At 48.0% G+C, this 18,133-nt stretch overlaps 1 long non-coding RNA gene across 1 annotated transcript; it reads left to right on the top strand.

Annotated features, from left to right (window-relative positions):
* The first annotated feature begins 265 nt into the window (after positions 1 to 265).
* On the top strand, positions 266 to 13,021 carry LOC143434768 (uncharacterized). The gene is made up of 3 exons (XR_013104524.1): positions 266 to 1,012; positions 8,082 to 8,198; positions 9,783 to 13,021. It is a non-coding gene; the product is annotated as an uncharacterized LOC143434768 (long non-coding RNA).
* The last annotated feature ends 5,112 nt before the right edge of the window (positions 13,022 to 18,133 follow it).

Here is an 18,133-nt window from a genome sequence, read left to right on the forward strand (position 1 = left end):
GTGAGAAGCCATGGAAGGCCATTGGTGAAGGAGCAGCCCCAGTTGCAATTGACAGCCCAGGACTGAAGGGGTCATGCAAAGGAGTTGAGGCTTAGAACCATGAAGAGAGCCAATGAGAGGCTATTGGTGAAGCCTAGTTGCAGTGGAAGATCCCAGCATATTGGAGATGCCAGTACCATGGGATGATCACCAAGAACAGCAACAACAGTGGAGTGGATCAAAATGAGCTTAGAGTGCTACAGAGGGCAGAGCTGGAGAAGTGACACCAGCCCTCTGGAGAAGCCCAGAAGATCATGGGTGGATCCCAGACATTGAAACAAGAAGCTGTGACACTGAAGTTGCCATGGAGACACCAAGATGTTTGAGATGCCAGCACCGTGGTCTATCTGCTGAGGAAAGCTGCTAACAGGGAGTGGAAGCATCCCAGGAAAAGAAGTTTGTTGCAGTCAACAAAGATGAAAAAATGGGCTATCTGAAGACCACTTTGACATCAGACATAGACATGCAGAGTTTGGAGTTTGCCCAGCTGGTTTCCTGTCTTGGTTTGGGGATTACAGTTAAGTGATTGGATGAATCTCTGAAGAGACCTTGAACTTTAGATTTTAAATACTGTTGAGACTGCTATAGACTATGGGGACTTTGGAAGTTGGACTAAATGTATTTTTCATTATGCTATGTTTAGGTATGGTCCCCATAGACACATATGTATGAACAAGCCTATGGGGGCCAGGGTACGGGAGCCAGGGAGTAGAATGTGATGGTTTGTATATGCTTGGCCCAGGGAGTGGCACGATTAGAAGGTGTGGCCTTGTTGGAGTAGGTGTGGCCCTGTTGGAGTAGGTGTGCCACTGTGGGTGTGGGTTATAAGATTCTCATCCTAGCTGCCTCTAAGTGAGTATTCTGCTGGCAGCCTTCAAATGAAGATATAGAACTCTCAGCTCCTCCTGCACCATGCCTGCCTGGATGCTGCCATGTTCCCACCTTGATGATGATGGACTGAACCTCTGAACCTGTAAGCCAGCCCCAATTAAATGTTGTCCTTACAAGAGTTGCCTTGGTTATGGTGTCTGTTCACAGCAGTAAAACCCTAACTAAGACACTTGGGTAGAACTCTATTTTTCAATAAACTTCAGTTTCTTTCTGTGAAGTCAAGAGGGATATCTAATATTTGGCAGTCATGATAATGTTCTGTCTGTCTGTCTGCTTGGTATGGCTGTAAAAAAGGGTCTCTACAAGTCCAAGCAATGACTGAGCAAGCCATGACTTTAAAAAAGATCGAATATCAGAGAGTTACCTTAGGTGATGTCCAGGTAAGGTACCTGGATTCATGTTCTCCTCGACTTTGTAAGCAAGATAGGTGTGTGGGCTCTTCAGAGTGAGCATTTACTGAGCATGCCTGTGTAAGGGCAAAGCCCAGAATCAAATATTACAAAGAGGTGAAGGAAGGGGAAGCCCATGCTGCTCTGATCATGCTAATCTAGGCACTAGCTCTTAATAGCATGGGTTGGAGAGGAGTGTCCAGTATTATGACATTTGTGGCTAAAATATCAGTCACTGAACTGATTGCTACAGAAGAATAGTCCGCCTGTCTTCTGACTTCAAGTCATTAATTAAAGAGAAACATCTAACTGTCTGCCTACACTGTTTTCACAAATAAGATTGCCGTTATCTGCAAGTCAGGCAAGTCTGAATGTGGTCATCTTTGCTCTGCAAGAGAACCTTTCTCATTCTTTACGCCATGGGAGCAGAAGGCCCTTTCTCCTGTGCTGTGGTAGTTTTGATAGTCCAGGTCCTAGCTCTCCTGTCTGAATCTGTACAGGGTTTGAGTATAGAGCCTCATTGTTTATCCCAAGGAGGTAGCAGCAGGGCTCAGTGGGCCAAGTTGAAAGTCTCAGATGAGGGGTGGTATGTCATGAGAACACGCAGGGACAATGGAAAGTGGCAGGTGAGGGGCACCTCGGATTTCAGGCCCACTATGTCTAAGAAACAGAAAGATGTTTGCCTTGAGCGGAGAGCCACTTAGGATTGAGGAACAGACAGAACAAGAGACACGGGCATCTCAGGAATCGTGGGTGTGTGTGTTTTCAGATGGGCCTCATTTAGCAAAAGCAGTTGGCACTTGGTAAAATATGGAAAACAAGGAAATAAAAGCATCTGCCAGGGTTTGGGCTTTCCTGGCCACCCTGTGGGGGAGGGCTCCTTTGAAAGCCCAGTGATTGCTAGTACCCAGAGATGAGAGGCCTGCTCATCAGAAAGCAAGAACGAATCAGCTTTTGCCCTTGAGTTTTAAAAGCTTACCTAGGCAATCCCAGGTCATGATTCTTGTCTTCCCAACGACCTTTCCATGATGATGTCATTATTAAGCATTTTACTGGAGTCTGGGTGCAGTCTCTCACTGGGGTTGCCTTTGTCTGCTTCAGCAATAAAGACTTCTGACCTAAGTAGGAGTCATCCATGCAGGGGCTACAGCTTGAAAGGAGGAAGAGCCTCCAAGAGGGCCAGTGTTTCCCTGACGTTGGTCATAAAATGATGTTTGAGTGGCATCGTTCCACAAGAATAAGAACAACGTGGAAAAAAAAAACCAACACATGGAGCCATTTCCTGCCCACTCTGGGTGCTATTATCCTATGCCAGTTGTCAAAGAAATGCTTGGGAAATTAGAAGTGCATGCAGCAGCCGCAGGACCGTGAGGCTGAAGTCAATCCAGTCATTGTTCGTTTCAAAGTCCAATTGCATGAGCAGGGGGCAATTTTATGAGACACAAATTACAGTTGTTATTAGCCAGTGTTGAAAAGGATGCTGAAAACAAGTCGTTGTGCAGAAGGTGGGCAGAGATCCGCTTCAGAATTATTAAGCTCGGTATTTAAAATGAAGACCAAATGCTGGTACACGCTGCGCCTCTCTTCTTACTGGTTTGTTCTTTCAATAATTCCATTGGTGTGGGATTAGGTTTCAAGTCTACCTAGAAAGCAGTGAGAAAGATGAATACCATAATCTTTGGGAGATTTAGTTTCACCCAAGATGCTCTGAAATGTTCTTTGTCTATATAGAGTATCTCTTGTCAATATAATATGGTTAATAGCCAGGAATTGCTAGGAGACACGTTTTTCACTCCATCTGCCTCTGACACGTTGAGTTTAACTTAATCAGGGTTTGAAGCTGCTTCCCTGACTCATTTTCCAGGGTCCTTGTGTAAAAGGGGAAACTGTTCCCACTCTCGCAGGACATATGGTTGTGATTATGGCAAGGCTCCCCTGTGCCACTCTGACCCCCCCCACACACACACACCATCCTTCCTGTGGATTGAGCCTAATCTCTGTTTCAAATACACTCATTCTTTAGAGTTTTCTGTGTCAGGCATCAGCCAAGCCCCTCCCCACAAAGTGGAGCATGTCTCCCCCTGATCTCTGCACCTCAACACTGGTCCACTAGGGAGAGTCGGCTGAGGTCACTGCATTGCCACCAGTAAGGCCAGAAGAGCTGGTCTGAGGTCCTACACAGATGGATCCCTTCATGAGGGACATCAGGGTCACCTCAGAGAGATTATTAAAGTAGAGCCCTTCAGAGAAAGAATCCCACAAGGAACTTGGATGGCCATGTAGTCTTGAATGGCTTCAGTACTCTGAAGACCACTGACTGCGGTGGGTTCCTCAGCTCTTATGATTCTGAACTGTGATCTGGGGTCTTTCCCAAGCTCTCAGTGATCCCACCTGTGAAATGGAAAGGTATCGTGGAGATACTATGGGAGTAAAGTAAGATAAAACACCAGATGGGTGTGGCCAGCAGCCAGGGTAGAGGAAGGGGTGATCTATAAGGACCAATATGTGGCAGTCTTTAATAAGCAGAAATCATCCAGACAGTTACCTCAAAGGCTGTTGGGAAGGTTAAGGGAGGGAGGCATAGCAAATCATAGTGCAACTTGGGATGTAGTAAGTGATACACAACAAATGGTCCAGGGGTGGTACCCACTATCACTGTATGCTACAGGCCCTGTGGTCTTGACTCTCATCTCATAGATCCCACAGAGGCCTTGGAGATGGCCATAGGAAGTTGTATTGATATGAAGTTGTGGACCAAGCCTGAGAATAATCAATATTTGGATCTGAACAATCAAGATGCAGGACACATGGTCAGCCCAATCATGGGAACCTTCAAAGGCTGTGGGAGACCAGACAGATAGGGTGGATCTCTCTGCTGTTGAAGGAGGAATCCTTGCTAGTTAAAGGATCCAAACATTTTCATAAATTCTTCCTGTCTTGCTCAGAATCTGGTCAGCTTGAGGAGTCTGTGATGGGCACTGGACAGAAAAGGAGGAAGAGGCTAACACAGGATGGTACTGCTGAGGGTAGTGGGGTAGTGCCGGGGAAATGTTAATGATTCCCCCAAAATCAAACAGCAGCCAATCTCATGCAACTCACAGGATCGGGGTCTTTATTCTATTGGAGCTAGCTTGCCACCCCCCACCCCACTCCCTCAGCACACCACCGTCACACAGGATCGTTTTGGTGGTGGGGAGCCCAAAATATCTATGGGACAAGGCTTTATAGTAAGCAGAAAGCGGGGATAAGTGTGCAAGCATCTAATTAAAAAGCTAGCATGGCTTTTAACATAATTGGCTGGTGCTGGGAGTCATATCATAAGCCTAATTTCTGTTCCCCTCTGCATTGGTGGTCATTAGGCAGGGGGTGGGGTTGTACCTTGGGGTGCAGGTTTGTTGGGGGAGTAACCTGGATACTCTGGTCTTATTGAGAGTGTAACCTGGAAATGCTGGTCTTGTTGGGGATTAGCCTAGAAACTGGAGCTAGGCTGAGGTTTTGTTGGGGGTCAGGGGTGTGGGGGAAGGTAGGGGGCAAGGTAGGGGGCCAACTTGGAGACTAATGCTAGGTACCAGCCTGTTAGTTTACCTAGAGTTCAAACTTAGGTCTGGTTCTCTAAACTGGAGTCTGTACTTAAAAGATTTGGCCTCTCAGCAGCACTGAGTCAGGCAGGGTTTCTGTGGAATAGTTGAAGGAAAGGCATCAATACCTGAGGGGAATTCTATACAGAAATCAATCGACCTGGCAGAAAAGAGTTTCATGATTGGCTGATAGCAAACAGTGAAGCCAAACAACAACAAACCAAATCAACAGAACAAAACAAAACAACAACAAAACTCTACTGGTGTCATTTGTTCAGCCTGAGTCCAGAAGGCTTATTAGTGTCTGGCTCCTGGTGTAAGTCTTAAGGAGTTCAAAGGTCAGAGCAAGAGCTTTTCCAAGAGAAGATGAATGAACGGACACTCGTGTTGTGTCTTAGCTCCCTCACTGTTGCTATGATTAAATCACCGTGAGGAAGGCAACACAGGGGAGAACGAGTTCATTCCCACTCAGAGCTCAAGGGTTTAGTCTTCTACAGTGGGAAGCCATGTTTGAAGCAGTTGATCGCCTCGCGCCATCAAGAGTAATGAGCGCTGCTGCAGCTCTGCGCCATTCTCTGGTCCAGTCCAACATCCAATCAGAGAATGGCACCACCCACAGTGGGCGGGTCTTCCCACCTTAATGGATAAAATTAGGAAAATCCCCCACAGGAATCCCCATAGGTTCTTTCCCCAGATGATTCTAGATTCTGTCAGCTTGACAACTGCCACTAAACACCACACCCTTTTTGAGACTTCATCCCACTCAGATCCACACTGGATTGGGTGGAGCCAGCTCACACTGGTAAGGATAGATGTTATTTTCAGCCTATTGATTCCAAGGTTAATCTCTCCCGAGATAACTGCTCATACACATTTAGAAATAAGGTTTGGCCAGTTTCTTTGCTTCTCTTATGCAGGTCACATTAACTTCCAATGGTTAGTATAGGTAATGTGACACTAATGGTCACACTGCCCATCCTTAGACTAGGGCTCAGACCCTACCTGGACCATGGCTTGACAGGGCTCGAGATGCTGCCAACGTCTAGTTTAGAGGTCAGGTCAGGTCTAGGTGCTCATCTGAAGAACATGAGTATAGGGAGCCCGTCATCTCAAAACTGGCTTTGTCTCTTTTGCAGCCTTTAAGGGGCCAAGGCCTGAGGCCTTTCTCTGTGGTGCTAGAGCAGAAGCTGCTCCTTGGGAAAGAAGCAAGCCCCTTGTACTGTGTCATAGAAACAGTATGTGATTGCTGTTGAAGCTTTAAATATTGGGGGGCACCTTCTCAGCTAGTACTGAGCTATCACTAGTAGTAAACTTGGAAAGAGACCCCACTCCTCCTCACTCAGGGTGTATTTAGCATGACCCCCACCCCTTTTACTTTTCTCTGAGCTGAGATAATTTTACCAGTCCTTTCGGGAGCTCCTCAAAGGTGGCAGGCTCCTGCTTTAATGAAGACTTCCTTCTGTAAAACTCAGGACACAGGAGGAGGTGTTCAGGAAAACAGGACCAGGAGGTGAGCATACGGCATAGGACTCTGGGACAGGCATCCAAACTTAGAAGCCATAGAGGACCAGTATCGACCACTAAGGCCATGTTCTTTCCATCTCCAGGTGGCCAAGGTCAGCCACCAGATTCACAGACTTGGAACCGTTGGTGGTTGGTACAGGACACAGTGAGCAGGAAAGAGGCTGCAGACACTTGGGGGGAACCTGACTTGCTGCTGCCAAGTGCCAAGGAGTACCAACCGCAGGATTACCCTCTGCTCAGAGAAAAATGTTAATCGCTCTCAGGTGCCTGCAGCTCATGGCCACATGATGCCCTCCATGTAGTGCATACGGCCTTTCTGCCCCCTGCCTTACCTCCTTCTGTGACTCTGCAAACATGGCTGTGCCAGGCAGGCTCTCTTGCTATACATCAAGCAGTGATTTATTTCAGCAAGAATTTGAAACGTCTTCTGGCTTTAATAACATCACAAGGAATGTGTGTCTACAGGAAGCTTTGGCAGATTTGAAATCCAGGGTTCTGAATATTTGGGCCTAGACCCTGCCAACCCACAATGTCCCTTGGGCAACTGTTGGTGACCCTACAGTCAGGAGAATCCAGAGTGACGAAAGATGAGTGTCCATATGGGAAGACCTCCCAGAGAGAGGCCTGGACCCTTAACGTCGTCATGGCCCTCTTCTCTTAGGTCTTGTAGAGGGCAGAATGGCTGAGGGAGTGAAGGCCACATGGAGGCTGTTAGCTTAGGTTGTCTTGTGCTGACAACAATCACAGACTTTTTGGGATCTGCTACAGCTATGCTGTCAGTATCATAGCTCCAAAGGGACAGGAGGTTAATGACAGTGAGGAAATTCAGTGATTTGAGGTTCAGTCCACTCCCCCAAAGTCTGTCATATCCCAATGAAGGAGCCTTTGGTAGAAGCCTTAGCTAATGTCCAGAGTGATCCCTGTGCATCCAGAGAGATTGGTCCTAGGGTTCCCAAGAACACCATCCCGTGCACCTCAGAATTCTGAAGACAACTCAACTCAAAAGACCTTACTCCCTAGACATCGTGTGAGTCATTGCTACACTGGATTCTTTGTAAAACACTGAGAAAAGTGTCTGCACATGTTTGGTAAGGATGCAGTATCTCTGCCCAGGGTGCAATTCCTCTCCATACTTATGATCCAAGATTGGTTGTACCTTCAGATTAGAACCCTCAATGTTGGTGCTGTTCTGCAGCCACTCCTTCCTTCTCCCTCTCCTTTCCTTCTCTCTCTACTCCTTTTACTCCTCCTCTTCCTCCTCTTCTTCCTCCTTCTCTTCCTCCTCCTTTTCCTCATCCTCCTCATTTTGCTTTCCTCTCCCTCTTCCTCTCTCCTGCTCTCTCTCCTCTTCTCCCTCCTTCTTCTTCCTCCCTCTTCTCCCTCCCCCTCTTCTGTTCCCCTCCTCTCCCTCCTTCTCTCCCTCCTCTTCTCTCTTCTCCTTCCCCTCTTCTTCCTCCTTTTATGTCTCCCTCTCCCAATTCTTCCTTCTGCCGTGTAGCTGCTTTTATTGTTTATGGCTTTCTATTGTTTGTTTCCCAGGTAAGTTCATTATGTAGCAGAGGCTGGCCTTGAACTCCTGATCCTCCTGCCTCCATTGCTGAGGGCTAAGGTTAGAGGTGTGTGTTACAGCACCCAGATCCTTATCATTTTCCATAAACAGAGAGAAGCTTGGGGGAAGAACGGCAGTATTTATAATCGAGAGCGCAACAGAGCACAATGGATTCTTCCCCGATGTGGTTCCAGACACCAGTGTGTTGGCTACAAAGGGAGAGCATGGGTGAGTGGTGGTTTTTAAGACATGCCCATAGATTCTTGGACACATTTTCTTCAAGAGCTGGCTTAGTCCCCTTCCTCCCGAGTGGGGGCTGTGCTTTGTGAGCCTTCCTACCACTGGATAGAATTTAGCAGAAGTGAGACATTTGGCTTCCACAGACAGGTTACCCAAATCATCCAAGCATGTCCCTCACTTTTTCTGGAGTCCTCTCGAGGGAAGCCAGCTGACAGCATAAAGTTACTTAGGCAGCTGGATGGAATGATCCAATGCCAAGGAGCTGAGGCCCCCAGCAAGCAGCCACAAGGACTGAAACTGCCTGCCAAGAGCTCTGTGGGAGAGGCAACCCATTCAAGTCTTCTGATGCCAACATCTTGCCTTAAGCCTCGAGCCAGAGCCCTCTGGCTAAGCTCCTTGGGATTCCCCCATGAACAGACACTGTAGGAAAGGATGTTTATTGCTTCAAGTCACTCAGTTTAACAGTGACTGGCTCACAGAAATTGAAAACTAAAGCAACATGATTTATAAATTCGGGAGACAGCTATACAGAAAACACCACGTGTGACTTCCTTTTGTCTTCACCCAAGTCCCCAACGGGGGCAGCCAGCTGGGGTTATGGTACACAGCCTCCTGCCCAGGGCTGGTGAATTGATGAAGGCTGTAGAAGGCTGTAGAGCTACTGAACATCTTAAGTGGGGAAGCAGAGCCAGCTAAGGTTTGAATATGAAGTGCCTCTCACGAGATTCCCACATGGTGGGACGGGGTGGGGGTGGGGGTGGGGGTGGGGGTCATAGAACCCTTGAGGTGTGGTGTAGCAGGCAGAAGTAGGTCACTGAGGACCAGAATGAAGTCAATATGGGTTCTGTAGACTAGCCATGTCCAGTAGGATCTGATGCTCTGTTTCCTAATTGGTGGCGTCTTAAGGTTTTACTGTTGTGAGCAGACACCATGACCAATGCAAGTCTTATAAAGGATAACATTTAATTGGGTCTGACTTACAGATCAGAGGTTCAGTATGTTATCATCAAGGTGGGAACATGGCAGAGTCCAGGCAGGCATGGTGCAGCAGAGCTGAGAGCTCTACATCTTCATCTGAAGGCTGCTAGCACAATACTCACTTCCAGGCAGCTAGGACTAGGGTATTAAAGCCCACACCCACAATGACACACATACTCCAACAAGGCCATACCTCTAGATAGTGTCACTCCCTGGCCCAAGCATATACAAACCATCACAGGTGAGAATATAACTGGCTCCCACCACAGCAACCAGAGCCCCAGCAGGATGGAACTGTGAGAGAAATGCTTCTTCTTCTCAGGTGTTTGGTCATGGGAAGAGACATCACGTGACATGGAACCCTACTGAGCTTGCATAGCAGACAGAGCTACCCGACAGCTTTATGAAGAGAGCTGAAGTGAGATGAGAAACCGATGAGAGGCAGAGACAAGGCAGATAGACAATCCAGGGAGTTCAAGGAGCCATTAATGGAACCCCAATATGGTTAGGCATACACAAGGTATTCAGGGACTTTTTAAATGAATCTGACTTTGGTGATTCAACTCTCATCCAGGCCTCTGTCTTATTCTATAGATGCAGTGGCCCAGATGGATGAAGGAGGGGCCCAGGTTCTACAGGCACGGCAGCACAGAACCCATCAGGAACAGCTGGCCCAGCCTTCCGACACACCCTTTTAAAGGCAAGCGTTTATCACACTTCTGTCTGCCAGACTTTGTGCTAAGCCCTGGGGCATTTTACTTTTTCTCAACATTCCTTCATGCTAGGCACCTTCTTGATTCATGTTTCACAAATTAGAACAGGGGTCCATAAACTACTCTCCGCAGGCCAAGTCCCACTGTCACTTGTCTGTGTAAATATTGGGGGAGCTCAGTGATGTTCATGTGTCTACACACTGTCTCTGGCTGCCGCCAGGGACAGCAGCTGAGTGAGCGATCACTGGGGTTAAAGATGCTCAGACCCTGATTTTGAGCAGATGGGCAGGCTGAGCCATGTGAAACCAGCAAGCTGGGTGTGCCGTAGACCTAGCCTGCCTTTGGGCTTGCCTGTTATTATGCTGAATGGGACTTTGAGGTGGTTCTTCTCTGCTTTCCCTTCAGCACAGAGCAGGGCAGCTTGGGGAAGCTGCAATGTGAGGTCTTTAGAAGCTCCCAGTGTGGTTTGAGGACCAGCAAGAGAGGATGTAACTTTGTTCCCAGGAACGTGGCGGGAGGCCCTGGAGGACAGCTAATTACAGACTTGGGTTTGTGTGTACTTGACTTGTGTCATCTATGCAGAAAAAAAAAGGAGATTGAGTCTCTTTTTTCTCTGGCTTAAACTCTTAGGACCTCACAAGGAGCAAGGTGAGAGAGAGAGAGAGAGAGAGAGAGAGAGAGAGAGAGAGAGAGAGAGAAAGGGAGAGGGGATTGGGGGAGAAGGGAGGGCAGACAAGTACTCTGCCTGCTGCCTGGGTGCTACTGAGTCTGTCTGTCAGAAACCTGTCCTCAGTAGAATCCAGCTGGCCTACAAGTCTGCAGAGTTGACTTCCTGTCCTCTGGTGGCTGCATTTGGCTTCTGTTCTTTCTCAGTGGGCATTTTCCAGTATGGACTAAGATCCCATTCTCTCTCAGTGAGGCTCTTTAAAAATCAACTTTTTTTTTTTTAAGCTGGAGGTGGTGGCTTACAACTTTAATACCAGCACTCGGGAGGCAGAGGCGGGCAAATGTCTGAGTTTGAGACCAGCCTGGTCTACATAGCAAGCTCTGGGCCAGCCAAGGCTACCTAGTGAGACCCTGTATCAGTAAAAAAACAACAACAAAAATATTATCAGTAGGCCTAAATTCAGACAGACCAGGCAGGGGGCAGTGCTCAGAGAAGATGAGACCCATGCCCACCTTAGCTCTGGCCCTTGAAGAGATGCTGACTGGACAAAAGGCTTTGGAAATGTGTGCAGAAGGCTGAGCCATCACAGACCCCAATAATATCTAGCCTTTCAGGCAGTTCTGTCTTCAAGAACCATTTCCTCTAGTGATTGAGATCTACCCTCAGAGCCTTAACCCTATCTCTTATCCTCCCGTGGCTTGATCTGTCTATCATGTGGACCTTAGGGTAGTCAGACATCAGCACTGAATCTAGAAAAAAAAAAAAATGTCAATCTGGGTCCTGCTCCAGGGAGGCTGTTAACCTCAGTTTCTTCCTACCCCACCCTGAGGAACCAGAGCGCTGTGTGCCTGAGAGCATTCCTCTCTGGTCCTATCCTTCCTCTTCCATTAGTCTGAAAGGTTCTGATCTCCAGAGGTCTTGGTCCATCCCAGGGAAGGGAAGGAGGTCACCTGAAATGCCAGTTGCACTTCAGGAGTGTGACAGAGTGCAACCTAGACAGTGGGGGTTGGGGGACGGGACAGAGATGGGGCCCCTCAACATGACGCAGCACGATTCAGCTTCTTGGAAGTTTATGACAGTCCCTGTGGTAGTTTGCGTGTGAAATATCCACAATGAGTGCTGCTGTTTTGAGAGGTTATGGAACCTTCTGAGGTAGAGAACTGCAGGGAAAATTGGATCCTGGGCATGGACTTTGCAGGATCAATAGCCCGGCCCTACTTCCTGATCATGGGTGCAATGTGGCCAGCCCGCCACCTCCCACGCTGGCTGCTTCAGCTTCCCCACCATAACAGGCTATATTTTTTCCCAATTGTAAGTCAAAGCACCTCCTCCCTTAAGTTGCTTCGGGTTAATATTTGATTTCAGCAATGAGAAAAGTAACTAACATGGTTTCCTTATGCACTAGAGCCAAGATTCCGGAAGTGGGGGGTGAAGATGAGTCATTGGGGGATTGCTCCAAGCTGCCAGTCCCAATAGGAGCAAGACAAAGACAAAGGAGGTGGGCCAGCTGCTGAATCTCCTTCTCCCCAAAATGTCCCAAAACAGGTTTGGGGTTAGTCCCCGAACCTGTTTCTTATGAGGTAAGTGCTTGGGGAAGTTGAAATTATTCCATTTCCACCAGACTAGCCCCAGGGACTCACAGGGGTCCTTAGGTGGGTGGCAGGGTGAAGCAGGGAAGGAAGCCTGGTGGTGAGAGCAGAGATCAGAGCAATCTCAGATGCGAGTCAACCAGCCACTGCTGGCTCAACGGTGAGAACTTTCAAAACAGGTTTATTTATGCCTAGTTACAGGAGCTGGAGGAATGGCTCCATGATAAAGATCCTGTGGTTTGAATGCTTGGTCATCAGGGAGTGGTATTACCTCAAAGGGATTAGGGGTGTGGACTTTTTGGAGTAGGTGTGGCATTATTGGAGGAGGTATGTCACTCGGTGTGGACTTTGAGGTTGCAAGGGCCCAAGCCAGGCTCACTGGCTCTCTCTTCTTCCTGCTGTGTATCGATCCAGTTGTTGAACCCTCAGCTCCTTCTCTGGCACCATGTCTGCCTCCCTACCACAATGAGAATGCACTATACCTCGGAAACCGTAAGCAAGCCTCAATTAAACGCCTTCCTTTATAAGAATTGCTGTGATCTCGGTGTCTCTTCTCAACAATAGAACACTGACTAAGACAGATAATTTCCTGCTCTTTCAGAGATCCAGGCGCCCACATCTGGAGGCTCACATACGAATGTAACTTCAGCTTTAAGGGATCTAAAGCCCTACGTTAACCTTCATGGGTGTTAGCTTACAGGCCATTCCACTAGGCTCCTCACAGGGACCTAGCAGTGGCTTATGTCATCATCTGCTGCCATTACCTGCCACTGACAACAACAGGCCACCCCAGATAGCTATCTCTATTCTCAGCAGCTCCCCCCTCCCTTTCTGTCCTTCTCTGTCCCCAATTCTCTGCCTTCATAGCTCTGCTCCAGTCTGTCTGTATCTACCCCTTCTCCGGGCCCTCACACCCCTCCCTTTCCCCCAATAAACCCCCTTTAAAACAAATCTGTTGCATGACATGGATTCTCAAGAGGACACCTTGGCGTGGGCCTGCCAGGCACCCCCTTGCCTCGCCTCATTATAATGCATAACAATGGGCATGAACACCAGCATACACACACACACAGAGAGAGGAAAATAATAAATCTTTTAAAAACTAGGATCGTTGATATAGTTCCGCTATTAAATTGCTTGCTGCCAAGCCTGATCAACTGAGTTCAGTCCCCATTAACTACATCTGCATCTGCATCTATATCTATGGGCACATGTGATGTACACATATAATCAATCGATCAATCAATGAAAAAATGTAACTAAATAATGACTAGCTTTCCAGTCTCAAGAGCACTACGCTCATGTCTGTTCCTCTCCACTGGGAGCCTGGGTATGAGAACTAGTTAAGTCTCATGAGACCCAAATTAATCTTTTCTAAGCAGTGTTTCCATGACTTCACTCCCTTGCTCTAGGCTCCACCTCTTAAAGGTCCCACCTCAACATGAGAACGTCTGGGGGAACAAACCACCAAGAAAGGAAATGATAAACACAGCTTATACAGTAGCCTGAGGGCTCAATTATCTACTCACAGGAGGCATGTGCAAAGACACCTGCTGCTCCAGCCAGTGTGGCCCCTTTCCTTTCAAACACAGCAGAAGGTGTGGCTATTGTGGATGCCACAGAAGATACTGGGGAGGCCACCAACTGGGAGCAATGGGGCCACTTCCAAATAGAACTGTGACAAAGGGTCATGTCTACATTCAGGGCTAAGGGTCTGGGTAGCCGGCTAAGATGTCACAAGGAAACACAGATTCCCAAACACAGATTCCCATGGAAAAGAAGGGAAAGGTTGGAGCCTCTGCGCACGCTTGGCTGCTGTCTCTTCCCAGACTATGCCCTGGCTGGTTTTCCTGCTCGATTACCTCTTTTGACCTTCTCCCAGAGACTTTGGCAGCCCTGCTTTGTGGCTCTTGAGTGCAACCTTCCGTGACCTCTGTGTCACTTGAGATGTCACCATGGAGATTGCAGGACCTCCCTGGAGTTGACCTTTCCAATTCATTCTCCGGTTTCCAGGCCATGGGTACAACCCCCAACACACATCCTCCTTCAACTGAGGGATGTGGCCATAGGACTATGCGTCTCTGTGGATGGGTGTCTGGGGGTGAGGTTGTCTCATTGACACAGTGAAAGTGACATCCTTACTCATGTGTTGTCAGCTCCAGCTGACTTCAAGTTTAATTCCATGTAACGGAAGCAGGGACAGACAACTAAAAACAGACAAACAGCAAGCCTGTTTCTTTCCTAAGTTCCTGTCAGCAAGCCCTCAGGCCTGGTTGTTACTGTCATTTGCTTAGGTGCTAACAGTATATCATATATATGTACCCATATACATATCATATACATATACACATATGACACACAGGTGTACACACACACACACACACACACACACACACATTTCATTTTGTCTTCCTGAAAAAATTTCTCTTCCTGAAATATTTCTCTGGATTCATCCTCAGTTGCTTAACATAGTCGTGGGCCCCAAGTAAATGTCTGTTATCTCACTAAAAGAAAAGAAACATCATGAGTTCAGTTATGTAGTTATTGAAGTCATATACCAGTATGTTGAGGTTTTTAAATCCAAAGACTGTCAGCTCTCGTAAACGTCAGGATCGCCCATGCAAGAATGCCAACCAGGCTTCCACAGATCCCCAAGTGATATATGGGAATAAGAGGTCAGGTGCCCTCCCAGAGTAGGCTGCCATCCGAGCAATGCCAACCGAGGTCATTTCACAGCTTTTCACCATGGCTACAGCTGGAAGCAGAGGCAGAACTAAGAGAAAAGTAGATGTCTTACTTAGGGTTTTACTGCTGTGAACAGACACTATGACCAAGGCAACTCTTATAAGGACAACATTTAAATGGGGCTGGCTTACAGGTTCAGAGGTTCAGTCCAGTATCATCAAGGCAGAAGCATGGCAGCATCCAGGCAGGCATGGTGCAGGAGAAGCTGAGAGTTCTACAGCTTCATTTGAAGGCTACTAGAAGAAAACTGGCTTCCAGTCAGCTAGGAGGAGGGTCTTAAAGCCCACCTCCACAGTGACACACCTACTCCAATGAGGCCACACCTACTCCAACAGGGCCACACCTCCTAATAGTGTCACTCCTTGGGCTAAGCATATTCAAACCACCACAGTACACAAAGGAAGGCCCAAGAGGTGCCTGATGTGGACCCTTCCCTCCATGTTCATCAGTCCAAAGATTTGCAATTTTGGTAGGCAGCCGGGCTCATCACTGAGCCTCTGAGGCCCTTCTTCACTCTCTTCCATGACTTCCAGCTAAGATTCCTCCCCATTGCCCCATGTGCCTCTCCAATTCTCCCTTTTTACTGTGGAACCTGTCAGGGTAGTCAGGGGCATCTGGGATGTCCCCATAGGCTGCTGGTTTGAATGCTCAGTCCCTAGCCCTGTGACACTATTTCCAAGTCTGTGGAGACTTTAGGAGGTGGACTGCTTAGGGTTGAGAGGAAGAGGGTGCAGAAGCCCATGAGTGAAGCAGACAGTGGCATCTACCTTGTAAGAAGCAGTGTCATTCAGCCAAGTGACAGTGGCTGGAATGAGGATCGGGGAATACACACCCGGATTGCACCCTTACCCTCTGACCTCTGACTGGCTCCTTCTAGCCTACCCCTGTAAAAGCCAGAGGGCAGAGACCTTTGGTCACGCTCTGTGGATTTCATGCTTTTACTTTCTATTTTCTGATGCGTTGAGGGTCTCATAGGGCAGAAGCTGCCCCTCCCAGGGTTAGTTCAGTCCTAGAGACTGAGGACCTTGCTGATCAGCTCAGCAGTCCCTGAAATGCTCTCAAAATGAATCCAGGGTCACAGCATAGCCACCACCTTTATCTACACCTCAGACACCATGGCAGTATCATCTTCTCCTCAAGCAGAAGCAGAAGGACTATACCCTTTCCTTCTGGTAGCTCATTTTCTCAGTTTGTTTGCCAAATGAGCCATGTGACCCTATGTGATGTGGCTGTTCTCGTGCTTGTAGGAGCAGTAAGTAACAGACTGTTCATCATAGGAAGAGTCTGTGTCATCTCCCTACCCCTGAAACATTAAATGTCTGACATGTTTCCAAGTTCAAGCCTGATCCATCCTCAACACAGAGCAGGGGGAGGTGTAGCAATGGTTCAGAGCCTCTACTGTAGCCCAGTGCAGGGGCCTAGGTCAACAGCCATTGAGCTGTGAGAAGTGACTGAGGCAAGCCATTCCTAGCCCATACCAGGTGGCCAGCCCTGAGAAGCAGCTGTGACAAATCCCGATGCTCCCCTGTCTCCAGTGTTGACTTCTCTCCCCTGCCAGGTCCTCATTGTCCCTTCCAGATGGAATAAAGCCACCTGTCTGAGGCTCACAGCTATGGATTGTGTGTGCCTACTATCACCAGGAAAATTTATGTGTCTCGACACACCCAATTTCCAGGTCTTGCTTGCTCCCATGTGCCTGGAATGGATCTGCATTTCACACGCTGGTTGATCTAAGCATGTGTTAAGGGTGAGATATGCACTCAAAAATCCCCTTGCCGGACTGATTTCGGAGGTGATGACAGGTGTCACATCAGCAGTATTAGTTCCCTATCATTTGTCCTTCTGGTTGCTGCATCCTTCTCAGCTGCAGGGTGGGATCCAGGGATGTCTGTTCAGCTGCATTTCCATCCACCCAGCGCCCCACCACAATATTCATGGCTCGTGGTCCCAGAGCTGGCCTTTAGTAAACACTGTTTCTGAAGTCTTCTTCAGAGATCCGGCAAAATGTGAGCTAGTTTTCTTCTTCCACACCCAGCCTCTCATTCTGTGTATCTCTGTGGGAGCATCTTACCACTGAAGGAAAGCTCCTGTCTAGGAGATGAAAATCTGTCCCAGTAGCTCTGTAAAAGATGGATGTGGAAAGCCTCTGCTCCTGATTGGATACTGTGAACTTTTGGCCAATCAACAACCTCAGACTTGTGTTTACCTGGAGTCCTGTACATTTGTAATAAACATATGTCAGCTGCTGGGGCCAGAGCCAGGCCCATCCATGCTGAGCTGGGAGGTAGACTGATTTGGGGAGGAAACATACATTCACTGGAAGAATGTTCTGCTCCATGCTGGCAGGCTGATACTATAGTGTGATGGTTTTTCTAAAGCAGGGATGAGAGGAGTTATGGTTGTCTTGTAGTAACATCTACCTTTGGGAACTCAGTGGCTGGGAGTAGCATCCAGCACAGGATGTATACATACCATATGTATCCTTACTGAATGAGAACAAAGACAACCAGGAACCCAGGCTACCCAGGTGTACTGGCTGGTTTTCTGTGTCAACTTGACACAAGCTGGAGTTGTCACAGAGAAAGGAGCCTCCCTTGAGAAAATACCTCCATGAGATCCAGCTGTAAGGCATTTTCTCAATTAATGATCAAGGGTGTGAGGGCCCATTGTGAGTGGTACCATTCCTTGGCTGGTAGTCCTGGGTTCTATAAGAAAGCAAGCTGAGCAAGCCGGGGGAAGCAATCCAGTAAGCAGCATCCCTCCATGGCCTCTGCATCAGCTCTAACCTCCAAGTTCCTGCCCTGTGTGATGTCCTGACTTCCTTTGGTGATGAACAGCAATGTGGAAGTGTAAGGTGAATAAACCCTTTCCTCCCCAACTTGCTTCTTGGTTATTATGTTTTGTGGAGGAATACAAACCTTGACGAAGACACCAGGTAAATCAGAATTTCAGGTAGCTGGGAGAGACTTCCAGTGGAGGTGTGACTCAGGTGTTCCTCAAGCTCAGATCTAAAACAGAAAAAAAATCTAAACAGGCCATCCTGACTTCAGCAGCAGCCCTGGAAGAGGGCCATGCTGGTTCCAGCCACTGGCCTCACCAAGAGGTCAGATGCAAACACCCAAGTTCAGAGGAAGGGAACCCGGGCAAGAAGCCAGTCAGGAATTGGAACTCAGGTGGGTGTAGGTCTCACACAAGAAAGATGGGACAAGGACAAACTGTCTGGAACAACAG

The sequence above is a fragment of the Arvicanthis niloticus genome, chromosome 17 (assembly GCF_011762505.2).
Source record: "Arvicanthis niloticus isolate mArvNil1 chromosome 17, mArvNil1.pat.X, whole genome shotgun sequence".
NCBI lineage: Eukaryota > Metazoa > Chordata > Mammalia > Rodentia > Muridae > Arvicanthis > Arvicanthis niloticus.